General features: G+C 36.9%; 1 pseudogene; it reads right to left on the reverse strand.

Moving 5' to 3' along the window:
• Positions 1–1,080: 1,080 nt before the first annotated feature.
• Positions 1,081–14,794, reverse strand: part of LOC140806722 (uncharacterized) — a 22,029-nt pseudogene continuing 8,315 nt past the window's right edge.

The raw sequence follows: 14,794 nt of genomic DNA on the forward strand, positions 1-14,794 counted from the left end.
CTGGCCGGAGTATACAATGTGTTCCACGTCTCTATGCTGAGGAAGTATATGGCGAATCCTTCACACGTCTTGAACTTTGAGCCGTTGCAGCTCACTCCGAACCTGTCTTATGAAAAGAGACCAGTGCAGATCTTAGACAGACAGGAAAAGAAGCTTTGGAACAAACTGGTTAAGCGAGTGAAAGTCTCATGGCTTAATCATTCAGAGGAGGAAGCTATATGGGAGTCTGAGCCAGAGATGAGGAGTCGATATCCTGAGTTATTCGGTAAGTTTTAATTTCGAGGACGGAATTTCTTTTAAGTGGGGAGAGTTGTAGAACCCGTAAATTAGACTACGTATAAGCCATGCATAATTTCTAGTATTTAAATTAAAATGATTTTCGTGCATGAAAATTTAAATTCCTTTCTTTAAATTTAATTATTTTTTCCGCAGTAGTTTATTTGTTACCTTTTCGGTTAAATAAGTGAGGCCGGACTGGAGTTGGAGTTTCGAGATAAAACTTAATAGTAAGAAAACATTCCTAGAAATTATTTAAGATAAATAATTAGTTAATTTAATGTAAAAGGATGTTTAAAGAAAGTTTAAGAATTTACCTAATTAATTAGAGATAAGTAGTAAATAAATTCCTTTGGTTTCAATGATTAATTAAAAAACCTAAATTAAAATTTGTGACCAATTGAGATAAGTTAATCTAGACTTACTTTATTTAAGAAATTATAATTTAACATGATAGTAAATTTACCTTTAAGATTTAAGGATTTAGCCATGCATGCAAGAGAATGTTATTCCTTAATTAATTTATTAATTCACTAAATATTTAATGGGTAGATAAAACTTTACAGAATTAAAATACAAGATTTAAGAAATATTCTGTCCTCCTATTTTATCAAAATTTCGGCCCCCTCCTTAATTGATTTAAAAATATTTGGCAACCCTTCACTTGATTCTTTCCTTATCCATTTTTGGGAGATAAATCTCTCACCTCTTAATTCCCCAATATTTATTAATTAAGAAATATTCCACCCCATCTTTTAAGCATAAATTCAGTCACCCCCTTCTTTTAAAAGATTTAAATTAGTTTCACAACTCATTCCTTGATTCACTTCCATAATCTTTCTTGGTAGATAATTTCCCCCACCTTTAAATCACCAACAATTAAATAATTAAGCAATATTTTCGCCCTTTCTCCTAGACACAATAATCGACCAATTTCACCCCTTAATAATCCTTCAAATCTTTTGATATCATTCTTATTCCTTATCTCACAAATTCAAAGAAAGCAAGATTTGATCTTGCCATTTTCTCCCATTTAATTAATAGACTTTCCTTCATTTCTCCTAACCATTTTCCCTCTCCCTTTCACCGAAATTCAGAGCATATGCAGAGTAAAAATCGAGAGTGAGCTAGGGAAAAATAAGAGAGAAAAGTGAGAAAATAAGAACACTCCGTTTCCGCCGCGCCACGTCATCGTTTGGTTTTTTTTTCTTTCAAAACAAACCAAGGCATGTTTATATTTTCTTTCACTCTTCAATCAAGTCATAATATGATTTTTAAACATTTCATGATCATGATATTATGAAGCAAAAACCGAAATTGTTCAAGATAATTTTTTGAAACATGTACAGATTTTTCTTGTCTTCCTTGTGCTCTTCACGGTTTCGGCTGTTTTGATGATTTCAGGTGGTTGGCTCGACCCTAGGCTCCCAAGGCTGCACCTAGAAACGTACTATGGTGTGTTAGGATTATGTTGGTCCATTAGTTCAAGCCCCATGCACGCAAGAAGAGGAAAATTGCAGCAACTCATCCCTAGTGTCATATGGAGTCTCGATTTCTTTGTTTTGCTGTCAAGTTGGATGTTTCTGATCTTGGATGCCCTAGGGGCTATAGCCATGGTTATAACATCTCCTTTTAATTTCTAAGACAAGACCAAGTTGGCCTTTCAAGGCTTGGTCCATGGTTGCATCGCTTTTCAAACAATATAAGAACAACCCCTTCGGTTTTGAAAATTCTGGTTGTTCTTGTGTGTGTTGTGTTTCGAATTTATGGTGCCAAGCGGGTTGTGGTTGGCTTTTAGCCCTTAGCCATGACTCAAGCAACACTTAGCATGTCTAGCATGCACCATGGTTAACATCATAGCCATTGGATTCGGCGTCTGACGGCAAACAAGCAAGACACCCCGCACGCGCAGATTTGGTTCTCGGGTGGAACGTGTGGCTGGTTTCGGTTGTTTCTTGGATTATGGCTGGCCTAGGGCCCTTAGCCATGGTTCAAGCCACACCTTAGGATGTTGGTAAGAGGCTCTGGTCGGTGGTTCAAGCCCCAATGGCAAATAGTCTCGGAAACGAAGCAAGGAAACGCACCAACAGCTGTTGTATTTTGACAACAACTGTACCTGCGGTTCAGAGGTGTGTTTCGAGTTCTTGGTTGGCTTTTAGCCCATGCCCTTAGACTGGACAATACCTAATCAAGTTAGGAAGGTCATGTTCTTGGCCGTTCGTGATTCGGTTAAGTTTAGGGGTCGTACGAGAATTTACGGTGCAATGTGCCAAAATGACTCTCGAAAGAGCGTTTCATGTTTTTGGCCTCCATTCGAGGCAATTTATTTACCTTTAAAAAGAAAATTTCAAATTTTTCCGTAAATTTTCAAGTACGAATTTCGGGCCTCTACAAATGTTGTGCACCGCGTTTCTTGGTAAGGACATATAGATGTCGAAACGTGCAGATAGGTAGTCATATGATGATTATACCGAACAACCCTCCTTCGGACTTTCCAAGTGGTTATCATTCATCGAGAGGATAAGTCTGTATTTATGATTGTATACCATTAGCCCTTACGACCCGAGACAACACTGAGGCTCTATATGTTAGGGTTGTGCTTTGACTTGTTTACCTGCTCCAGGAGATTCATCAGGTGGTGGGGTTGGGTACAGTTGCGACACATATAGGATCCAATGCATTGTATTCGGGGATTCACCACTCACCTACAGGTGTGGATATCCTATGTGATCTAATGAAATAATAGTGCATGTAATCTGAAACGTCTGATTATTCGTTTTCTTAAAAAGTACTTGAAATTTTTTATTTTTTTCTCTCCTTAATCTTCATAATTAAAAATGTACTTATATATAAATACTTTAAAATATCTTGTCACCATTTTTAAAATAAAACATCCAACTAGTACTTGAAAATCCAAAGCGAAAAGTCAAACATGAAATTGTAAATCGTTTTACCAACCAAAAAAACAAAAAATACTTGAAAAGTATAGCCCATACTAACCTCTCAAAATCTCTCAAAAAGCATGAAATAAAATGTCGTAAAAATCTTTAACTTTAAATCATAAACTTTAAATGCGGAAATAGAAGCGCTGGTCCTCGGGTTATGTGCACCGACAGTCCAGCAAGTCACTCGTCAAGACCTCCAATATCATAGTTATTTATATCACCTGCATCAACATACCTAGTGAGTCTAAAGACTCAACACGTCCTATCTTTGATAACGAGTAGTACGTAATACAGTTAACATATAACAGTGAAAAATACTTGTACTTAAAATATCATTTTCTTAATAAAGCATAAACTTTAAACTTAAAAATTTTCAAAACATAAACATATCACACCATAATCATATTCATATTCATATTCGTATCCATATTCATGTTCATATTCATGTCCATGTTCATGATTGTTGAATTCAGATCATTGATTGTGACTTTCATATACGTGTTGGGCGATGGATCCATCTACATGTATCCACAGTACTGGGCGGCGGGGGACACCAGCAACACTCTCACCGGTCAACTGGGCACTGGCCTTACGTATTAACATATCATCATATACATATACATATCCGTATCCAAGGAAATACAATCGTCGGGCTCCCAATGAGACCATAACCCTCACGATATCTCTAACATATCATCGTGTTAGTCACAATCCCTTCACATCCTTCAACATGTTATCATCACTTAATAAAAACATGCAGATTGTGAGACCCGAGGCCGAAGAGGGCGGGGGGTGGTCGCCGGTGCCATGAGGTTGCACGGACAATGAGCGGCTCCTGGCAGGCTTCTAGGTGGAGGGAACATGAATGAACCGATCCCACACCAGAATGAGAGGGATTCCGAGACTGTTCAATGTAATGGACTGTACAGTTGAAGAGGGCTTAAAAGATTTGATTTGTACTACTCATATAAAGAAGGTGCATCTTCTTTTCGGTAGCTCATCACATAAGAACTCCAAAGTTAAGCGTGCTTGACTTGGAGAAATTTTGGGATGGGTGACAACCTGGGAACTTTCATAGGGTGCGTGTGAGTGAGGACATAAGCACACTGGAAAGACCCGTATTGATACAGTGAGGACAGTCGTCGAATCTAGGGCGTTATAGTTGGTATCAGAGCCGACCTCTCCTAGTACGGTGTGGTTCAAGGACGAACCAAGCGGAAGCTGGTGGGCATGTGAGACCCGGGGCCGAAGAGACGGGGCGTGATCGCCGATGCCATGAGGTTGCACGGACAATGAGAGGCTCCTGGCAGGCTTCTAGGTGGCGGGAACATGAATGAACCGATCTCACACCCGAATGAGAGGGATTCAGAGCTTGTTCAATGTAATGGATTGTACATTGAAGAGGGCTTAAAAGATTTGATTTGTACTACTCATATAAAGAATGTGCATCTTCTTTTCGGTAGCTCATCACATAAGAACTCCAAAGTTAAGCGTCTTTGACTTGGAGAAATTTTGGGATGGGTGACCTCCTGCGAACTTTCTTAGGGTGCGTGTGAGTGAGGACATAAGCACGCTGGAAAGACCCGTTTTGATACAGTGACGACAGTCGTCGAATCTGGGCATTACACATATAATATCATTTTTATTTTGAAATCAAGCATGCAACATGTCTTTTAAATACCCATAATTAAATCATAAAAAATCATAGACATTTAAAATAACGTTTTAGCATATTAAATCATTAAACATTAAACATATTAACATCTTAAAAATCCATAAATTTTAAAATTGACATATGAACATATAAACATCCATAATCCTTGAAAATAATCATATTAGCATATAAAACAGCATTCAGGACACTGCCATGACGTTTACCAATTTTCCGGTGTAAAAAGACAATTTTACTCCTGGACGAGACGTTTTTACGTTTTTGACGTTTTCTTGATTTTCTTGAATCTAACATGTCCCAAATAATTATTTGAGCCTAAATTAAAATTCCCATAATTTTATTTAGCTTAAAAACGAGGCTTTTTAACAAATTCATAATTGGACGTTTCTGAAAGCGTTTTAATTCCGAAAAATCCCAAACTTTAATATAAAATTTCTAAATTCTAAATTTAGTTTTTTTATATTTTTTATCCCTTATGAACCACGACTCGACCCCCGTGAGCCATTATTCAATTTTAATGAGTTAAAAACCCTAAATTGACACAAAATCTTCGACCCCGAGCCAACTTTCGATTTTCACGAGTTATCCCCAAACCATGTCGATTCAAAACTTAACCAACATCCTAAAGTATCCTACTGGGCCTATAAGATCCCAAGGAAAACGCTTCAAACCACAAAAACGAACACCCTACTCCTCTACCATGAGCTGGCCGAGGACAAGGATTCTTGATCAAGCCTCCCTGCCCCTATCAACGAATCCAGCCACCAAACCAACCTGTTGTGCATCCCCTAAGGGCCCTAAGGACTCGTCCTAACCCATCCCAGGCCCCCCTGGACCGCGCCCATAAGCCTGCACAAGACCAGAACCCTGCACGCTTTTCCCTTGATTCTCGGGTGGAGTCCTAGCTTGCTATGACTCCTTCCCAGCCCTTGAGAGCGAGTCCTAGCATGGCTAGGACTCTCTCCCTGACTCACTCACGACCTTGGATAGCCCCTAGAACGAGCCAACCAAGCCCTAGCCCCTGTAACGAAAAAACCAAACCCCATGCTTCCCCATGACAGCAACCTGCTTCAGCTTTGAGTGTGTTTGGTTTGTGCATGTTTGTGGCTTATCTTAGGACCCTAACCTCATGTAAAACAATGTCTAAACATGTCCTGATCATGGCAGCCCCTCTAACACAAATAACAACACAATTTGGATTGAAATTCATACTTGAAAAGTTCATGATACATGCAAAAACGAAAATACAGAAAGTGTTATTTGTTTTGTAAACTTTTCTTTCATGAAAACAATACTATGATGTGATGATGGTTTGAAGGAAAGAATAGGCGTGCCTTTGCGTAATTAACGCCCGATTATTCGTTGACAACGTCGAAGAACGGAGCAAAAACCTTGGCTTGAATCTTCCTTGGCAAATACTCGAAAATTTCTTCAATTACTAAGCATGTGTGTGCCGTGTAGTCTAGGTGGAGTTTTCAGAAAGTGTCCGTGTGTCTTGTGTAGAATTGTAGGGTTTTAGGAGACTTAATACATTATATATACTAATTAAATACCAACAAGGCTTTAGGCCTATTAAGCCAACAATTTAGGCCCATTAGTCTTGATTAGGATTTAGTTAGAATATTAAAATAGTTTTGGTAAAAATAGTTTGTGAATTAAATATCCGGGTTGCAAAAAAGTTCGTATTTTTGTTGAAAAACCAACACCGATAAAATTTACGTCCCGGCGTATTAAATCATCTCAAAACCCCATATTTTTTAAAAATAAGAAAAAACCACAATCATATTTTAAATAATTAAAAAAATTATTTAATAAAATATTTTACGTTTTTCAGTCCTCGGTCTCCGTTCTTCGATCGCAACTCGAATAACCTTTAAAAATACATTTTTATACAACAATGTAGAAAATATATTTTAAACATGTAAATATGCACAACATAATTACTTCATGCAATTAAAACATTTAATTAAAATACAAAAGAATTTAATAATTGCATGCATGTGGTTTGCGTGGACCTTTAAATTTTCGGGGCGTTACAATCTTCACCCTTTAAATTGAATTTCGTCCTCGAAATTCGCTTATCCTTAATAACCTAAAGTTTGTACTTAGCTCTTGTATCCCAAAAATCCATGCTTCCGCTGTGCTACTCTGCTAAAACTTAAGTTCTAGCATGTCCTTACGTCTCTTTGATCCCAATTAATTTTATCTTCTAAATCCTTATTTTCAAATCGCAACTTAAAAAGACCAAATGACTTAGTGCTATTACTGTTAAAACCTCGAATTTCAACTTTCTTACGATTCTCAATATTAAAATATGGATGACCATACTTATTGTATATTATTTTTCTTATTTTATACCCAAAATTTTCATCAACTTTTCAAATTTCAATCTTAAAATCCCAAACGCATTCGCTAACGTTTAGATTTTTCAAGCCCAATATTGATTCATTCTTAAAAACCCTTGATTAAAATTTCTTATAATACTAAAACCAAGATATCCCAAGGTTCCAAATATTCTTAAAAGTCTAAATCATCGAAAAATCTTATCATTCAACCCATTCAATTTTCGCTTATTGTTAAACTAGTTCCCATTCCTTAACCATTGCAAAATCAATTCTTAATTTCCTCAAAAATTATCTTAATTGATTCTTAATTTCGAAAATCCTACTATTAACCCATAAGTTCTTGACATTCTTAATTCTTTTCTACGGGTTTCCCATAACCAGTATTACCTTTTCATTAAACTTAAAATCCAAATTAATACATTTTCTTATTCTCAAGCCTTGCAAATCCTCGAATCATTATTTCTTATGAGTAAAACCCAAAAATTAATTCAATTAGTAACCATGTATCATCAGTATTTTCTTAGAAAAATCTACGTATCCCAAAATCATTCATAATATTCATGATTAACTTATGATCCAAAAAGTATAACGTCAATACTAAAACCCAAAAATCGATATAGTCCAATTCCACCACAAAGCCAACATGCGTTAAAATCAAATAATTTGTTATTTCATATCGTATCACGTATAAAATTCCAGAGCATATAAATCATATTTTATCATGAAGCTGTTAAACATGTTACATAAACATATAATTTATTTAATTATGCAGGTAACATCATATAAATCATATAAAGCATGTAAACTTACAAATTGAGGCTTGACGACCGAGCTTCCCGGCACTGATGGTGGCACAACCTTTTACAGGACCTTTGCTCTGATACAAACTGAAACGTCTGCTTATTCGTTTTCTTAAAAAGTACTAGAATTATTTTTTTTCTCACCTTTATCTTCATAATTAAAAATATACTTATATATAAATACTTTAAAATATCGTGTCATCATTTTTAAAATAAAACATCCAACTAGTACTATAAAATCAAAAGGGAAAAGACAAACATAAAATCGTAAATCGTTTTACCAACAAAAAAAACAATAAATACTTGAAGAGTATAGCCCATACTAAACCTCTCAAAATCTCTCAAAAAGCATGAAAAAAAATTTCGTAAAATCTTTAACTTAAAATCATAAATTTTATATAATGGCCCGAAAATTCGTGTTTGAAAATTTGCGGAAAAATTTGAAAATTTTCTCTTTAAATAAATAAAAGGCCTCATTCATAATTAAATTGATAAATAAAGTTAAAGGTTCAAAATGGCAGCGGAATTATTTAATGTTTTCAAAATAACCGTAAAAAATTAATTCAACGACAGATAAAAATATATGATCATAAAATAATAAATGTTGAAAAAAATGAGGTTCTCGGGTTCCACTACTGCCGACCCAAGCTAACTCACTGGTCCCCACCCTCGGTCTCGACATCATTAGTCCCTACAACAATGAAGTCTAGTGAGTCAAAAGACTCGGCATGTATATATCGTAAATAACGAGTAAATAATATAATAAAATTTGTATGTGATAAAAATATCATGTCATGAGGCCTAAAGTGAAAATAACTTGTCATGAGAAATTATAATACGTGCATAACTGAACTGAAAATCATAGTGAAAATGTTTGCTCCTTGGAGCCTTGTACTGAAAAAAGCATGTAATAATTTTCTGTTGAGATTATGGTCTACGCAAGTGGTCCCTGAACTGAACTGAACTGAACTGAGCTGACCGGTAACTGGCGACCGGACCGGTAACTGGCGATCGGATTTAATTGTTAGAGTAGGTGCCCGTCGAGCCAAGTGTTGGCCGAGTGTTCACAATGAAACTCTATGTATAAGCAATCTTTATTTTAATAATATTTGAAATTATTACTTTTGGCAAATCTTTATCTGTATACCCATGCTAGTTGCATAGATAAAGCCCTTGAATATACAAATAGTAGAAAGAATATGAGATGCTCATATGATGAGTATCATGAAACTCATATTTGTAATACTGTATATTCTAAACGGTTCCTAGTCGATTCAGCCGCCACTAAGAAGGATATAGGCCGCTCGAGTTAGAGACTAGTATCTGCGATGTGAGTACCATGTTTCATTGGTAGGGGACATTGTGATGTCCGAACATGCAGATAGGTGCTCCTTGTAGAGTGCACTGAACAACCCTCCATAAAAGGACTTTCCAAGTGGTTCTCACTTATCGAGTGGAAAAGTCCTGGTTTATGGTTGTACAGAATTAGTCCTTATGACCCGGGACAACATTGAGACTCTATGTGCTAGAATTACACTTTGACTTGTTTACCGACTCTCATGGGGTCATCAGGTGGCAAGGTTGGGTGTTCTGTCGAAACACATAGGAGTCGATGCATTGTAGTCGGGGATTCACCGCTTACCTTCGGGTATGGATATCCTATGTGTTATCATGTGTATGTAGATCGAAATCTCTGGCCAGAGTATGGTTGTAATTATGAAAGGGGTTTCATAGATTACACCATCGATGCAACTACGACATGACACATAGTATCGATTCATTGACAACTCTCGATAAACCAATGGTTGTCGAATCGATCGGGATATATGAGTTGAAGGGACCGTACTGTACGCTAACCATAATTGAATGGTTCTTGCAGGCACTATCATGTGATACCTAGGGAATCACGTAAGCGATGCTGCTAGGCGTTTAACGTGATTGGTTGGGTACTATCAGACTTGAGTTCTGACGTTCTTACTATCAAGGAGTTGATAAGTAAGAATGGAGCAATTGGGGTATGCTCGAATAAGGACATGTTTAGTCCGAATCACATGGAGATGTGAACCCACGGCTAGTTGTATCAATGAACCATTGAGGGCCACACAAGTACTAGCTTTGTAAATCCCGATGAGAAGTAAAAATAGTTCAATGTGTTGAACGGCTTATAAAGAGTTTATAAGCGTAAGGAAAATTAGAAGTATGACTTCTATAAAGGAGAAAATAGTTCAATGTGTTGAACGACTTATAAATGAGTTTATAAGAGTAAAGAAAAATAGAAGTATGACTTCTATGAGAGAAATGTAAATTTTGATTTATGGAAGTGTTCCTAAATTAAAATTTGGCCAAGAGAATAATGTAATTGAAAATTGTGATTTTCATAAACATTATTATGGACTAAATCAAATTAATTCAAGTGTTGAATTAATTAGACACTAGTGGACCTAGTAGAGTCCAAATAATTAAATTAATTCAAGTGTTGGATTAATTAAATAATATTGAGTCTTGTAGAGCTCAATTAAAATAATTATTTAAACTAGTGGGACTTGAGTAAATTCAAGTAATGTTTAATTAGTCTCAAATGTGTTTGAGATAATTAAATTTAGTCCAAAGTTTTTAATTTGATTAAAAACTATATTATATGCATGCATGGGAGGTGAAGGGTTGGAGATTACTTTTTATTAAAATAATGCAAGGCATGCACCTTTTGTTTTTTGCTTTTCTCACAACCAAGGCAAGGAAATTAACTCATTCTCCTCCCCCCCTCCACATGCATATGGCCGAAATCTCCCTCTCCCATTTCTCTCCAATTTTTATTCCATTTTGTGTTCTTCAATTGTTGGAGAATACTCACTTCTCTTTGATAAATCCTCAAATATTTCTAGTGCAATATTTGAGGGGATTTACCTAGTTGGTGGTGGGCTTAATTTTGGAGTAAGGAGGAGGCTTGAAGATCTTCATCCATTCAAGAGCTTTGTTGTTTAACAACAAAGTTGGAGCCACAATCAACTTTTTAAAGTTGATAGGTAAACTTTCTAAACATCCTATGAATGTCATTTTTGTGTTTTATTGTATTTGTTGCACAAGATTTCTAGGTGGCCGAAATTTTTGATTATAAACTTGATTTTTAAAACTTCCGTTGCGCTTCCGGCCACCGTAACCGATCACCTTTCAAGTGGTATCCGAGCTATGGTTACGTTTTTGTGTAGCAAATACAAGATATTATGTTGAGATCAATTTCTAACCGCATGAGTGTATTTTTTGCAACAAAATGAAGGCCGATTATTGGGGAAATTTCGGGCAGCATGTTGCTGCCCATGTCGGGCAGCTCGGGCTGCCCGAGGGGCTGCCCGTTTCGGGCAGCTAGGGCTGCCCGAACAGCCCCTTCGAAAAATTTAAAAAAAAAAAAAATATTTTTTTTGTTCACCGGAATCCGGCGACGGAGCTCCGGCGACGGCGATGACGGCTAGGGTTTTCAAAAGGTGTTTTGAAATATCAAAGTGTCATGGGCCTTGAGTTGTTGGGCCATTGGATGGCTAACATGTTTGTGAATTTTAAATGGGCTAAAAATGTTTTTGGTGAAAAATAAGTTTTTGGGCCCTTAAGTTTAAAATTACAAAAGTTGCAAATTTTTCCTCATAAAATAAATAATTGAAGTTGGACTTTAATTATTTATAGTAAATTGTGATTTATAAGAAATTCGGTTATAAATAAATTAATTGGAAAGTAGACAAAGGTGTTTGTATACTTTGTTAATTTAGTTTATAATCGTGGCGGTTAGTGATTGGATCAAGATATATAATATTGGATCAATTAATTATTGTGATAATTAATTGATGGTGTATGATATGTGATATTATGCATGAAGGATGATCAAAAGCCCAAGCCCAATTTGCTAGGTGTATGCTAGGATATTTGTGTTGAATGATTGTAATAATTATCAATTTATCAAGTGGGCTTGGTTTATGGCCCGTTCCCACCCCATGAGATGTATCCCTATGTGCCATGGATATTTATTTGTAAATATTAGAATAGGGGAAGATCAAGATTGGAAGATGGTGGCCTTGATGATTATGAAGATCGAAGACATGTAAATATTGGAAGCTTATGTAAATGTTGCATTTGCATCCCGTGCATTTACCCTAGGATTGGACCTAGGTCCGTGTTTAGCTCACACGGACCGTTAGTATTGGGGCGATTGATCATCCTTGTTTGTTTACTGTTTATAATATATGCATGATATGTTATAAATAATGAGTATGTGCGTTATTATTATGATAATAACAAAGTTGCATGAATCCGGCAAACATACGATCAAACATGGCGAGCTTTTAAAATAAAATTAATGATGAGACCTTTCAAAATTAAAAACCCTCATTTTGAATAAGATTCAAAATTAATATCAAGCCCGAAAAAGGGAATTATAAATTTGTTTATAATTTCCTTGTCTTCCATCGACAATGGGTGCATGATGAACGCTACCCGTACTCGGGGCTCGGCTCATATTATTGGGGGGGCCCTGGGTGCCGGAAAGCTGTGACATCCATTGACATAGTGATGTGAACTACGTGGAACTCCCATGATTTCGGCTCATATTATTGGGGGAACTCATGGCGACCGTCCATTAAGGTTCAACATCGATGGGTAAGGCTTGACACGTGAAGATGAACGACGTCATATTATTGGGTCCTAATCAAACGTGAGACAAAAGTTTACGTAGAGGGTTGCATTGTGATGCAATTGGAAACTACCTTTTAGGAATTGTGATTGGCTGATATTATTCGGGATCATAATTCGCTAATTGGACCTTACGTACCTACTGAGGAAAGGAGTTTCCCGTTTTCACTAGAGGGTAGTGAAAGATGTCAAAACAGTGGGAGTAAATATTTATAAAGTTAAAGTCCATACTTTATATCTTACCAAATATTTTAAATAGTCATCAACATTTATCTGTTTTACTTTTCAGTACAAATTTGACAATGTCTTCGATTCGCAATCGATATCTGTAATACTCGACAAACACATATTAACTGGACCTAATTACCTCACTTGGCTAAGAAACCTAAAAATAGTCTTGAATTCGGAAAGGGTAGCATATACACTGACTGAGTCGCCCCCTGTTGAGGCTCCGACTGACTGCAATCCTGAGGAATTGCAGGCTTACAAGGAATGGTGTGACCATGACTTGATAGCCAGGTGTTATATGCTGACTTCTATGAATGATGAGCTGCAGAGGCGTTTTGAGGGTGCAAAGAGTGCTGCTGACATTCATTAGCACCTCAAAGAGCTCTTTGGTGAGCAAACTCGACCTCTTAGGCATGCTACCGTCAAGGAGCTGATCACTTTGCGCATGCGAGATGGGGCCTCGGTCCATGAGCATGGCCTAAAGGTGATCGGGCTCGTGGACAAGCTCGTTGGCATGGATCTGATCTTGCCTTCGGAGTTGACCACCGACGTGTTGCTGTTATCGCTGCCTAGCTCATTTGATCCTTTTTTGGTGAACTTCAACATGAACAAAATGGAACCGACCCTTGAGGAGTCGGTGAACATGCTTGTTACGTTTGAATCCACCATCAAGAAAGAGAAGTTGGTCCTTTATGTGGGTTCTTCATCTGGTACGAAGATTGATCCACATGGGAATGTAAAGAAGCGTTCTTTCCAACATCCCAAGAAGAACGTGCCCTCGTTGAGGCAATCTCCGAATCCCGTTGAGGCAGCCAGACCAGTTAAGGCTGACAAGACTGATGATGTATGTCATCACTGCAAGAAGCCTGGACATTGGAGGCGTAATTGCAAAGAATATCTTGCCCAAAAAAGTTCTGGAAATGGTATGTTCTAAATTGAAGTAAACATTTCAATTAACTCTACTTCTTGGGTATTGGATACCAAATGTTGATCACATCTCTGTAATGTGTTACAGGTGATGGGAAGAAGTAGGAAGCTTAGGGAGGTGTGACCTTCTTGAGGATGGGCAATGGAGCAAGAGTTGCTGCCAAGACCTTAAGAGATGTTTACTTATTGTTGAACAATAGTTTTAAGTTAATTAAGAGATGTTTTGTTTGTACCTTTTTGATGAAAAACATTATTTCCATTTCTATTGTGATAAAGATGGATATTCTTGTTTATTTTGCAAAGGTATTTGCAACATTTACATGAATGAATGTTTGATTGGTACTTGAGAACTTGAAAACGATCTCTATAACTTAAAATTAAAAGATATTCCGTTAAATGTCCATTCAAAGGCAGACACCATATGAGATATGGATGGGTAAGCCTCCCAAATATTCTTATCTTAGAATATGGGGAGCCCTGTATATGTGAAGCAAGTAGTGGGAGATAAATTGGATAGTTGATCCATTTTATGTTACTTTGTGGGATATCCAAGGAATTAAGTTGGATATTATTTCTATCATCCCCAAGAAACAAAGGTGTTTGTTTCTAGGAATGCAACCTTTTTGGAAAAGGGTTTTCTATTGGATAGAAAAAGGGAGATGATAGAACTCGAAGAAGTTCGAGAGACACCCACAATTATAGAACCCACACCCGAAGAGCCAAGAGAGGAGATACAAGCTCCTAGCAGATACGAGAAAGTCTCGAGACCACCTATGAGGTATGGTCAGCTTCTTGAAGAGGGCCATGATGAGCCTAACCATGGATGTGATCCATGGACCTTCAAGGAAGCGTTATCTGATGCCGATTCATCCAAGTGGCTTGAAGCAATGGAATCTGAGATGAATTCCATGCATTCGAACCAAGTGT

This window comes from Primulina eburnea, chromosome 12 (assembly GCF_022965805.1).
Source record: "Primulina eburnea isolate SZY01 chromosome 12, ASM2296580v1, whole genome shotgun sequence".
NCBI classification, from domain to species: domain Eukaryota; kingdom Viridiplantae; phylum Streptophyta; class Magnoliopsida; order Lamiales; family Gesneriaceae; genus Primulina; species Primulina eburnea.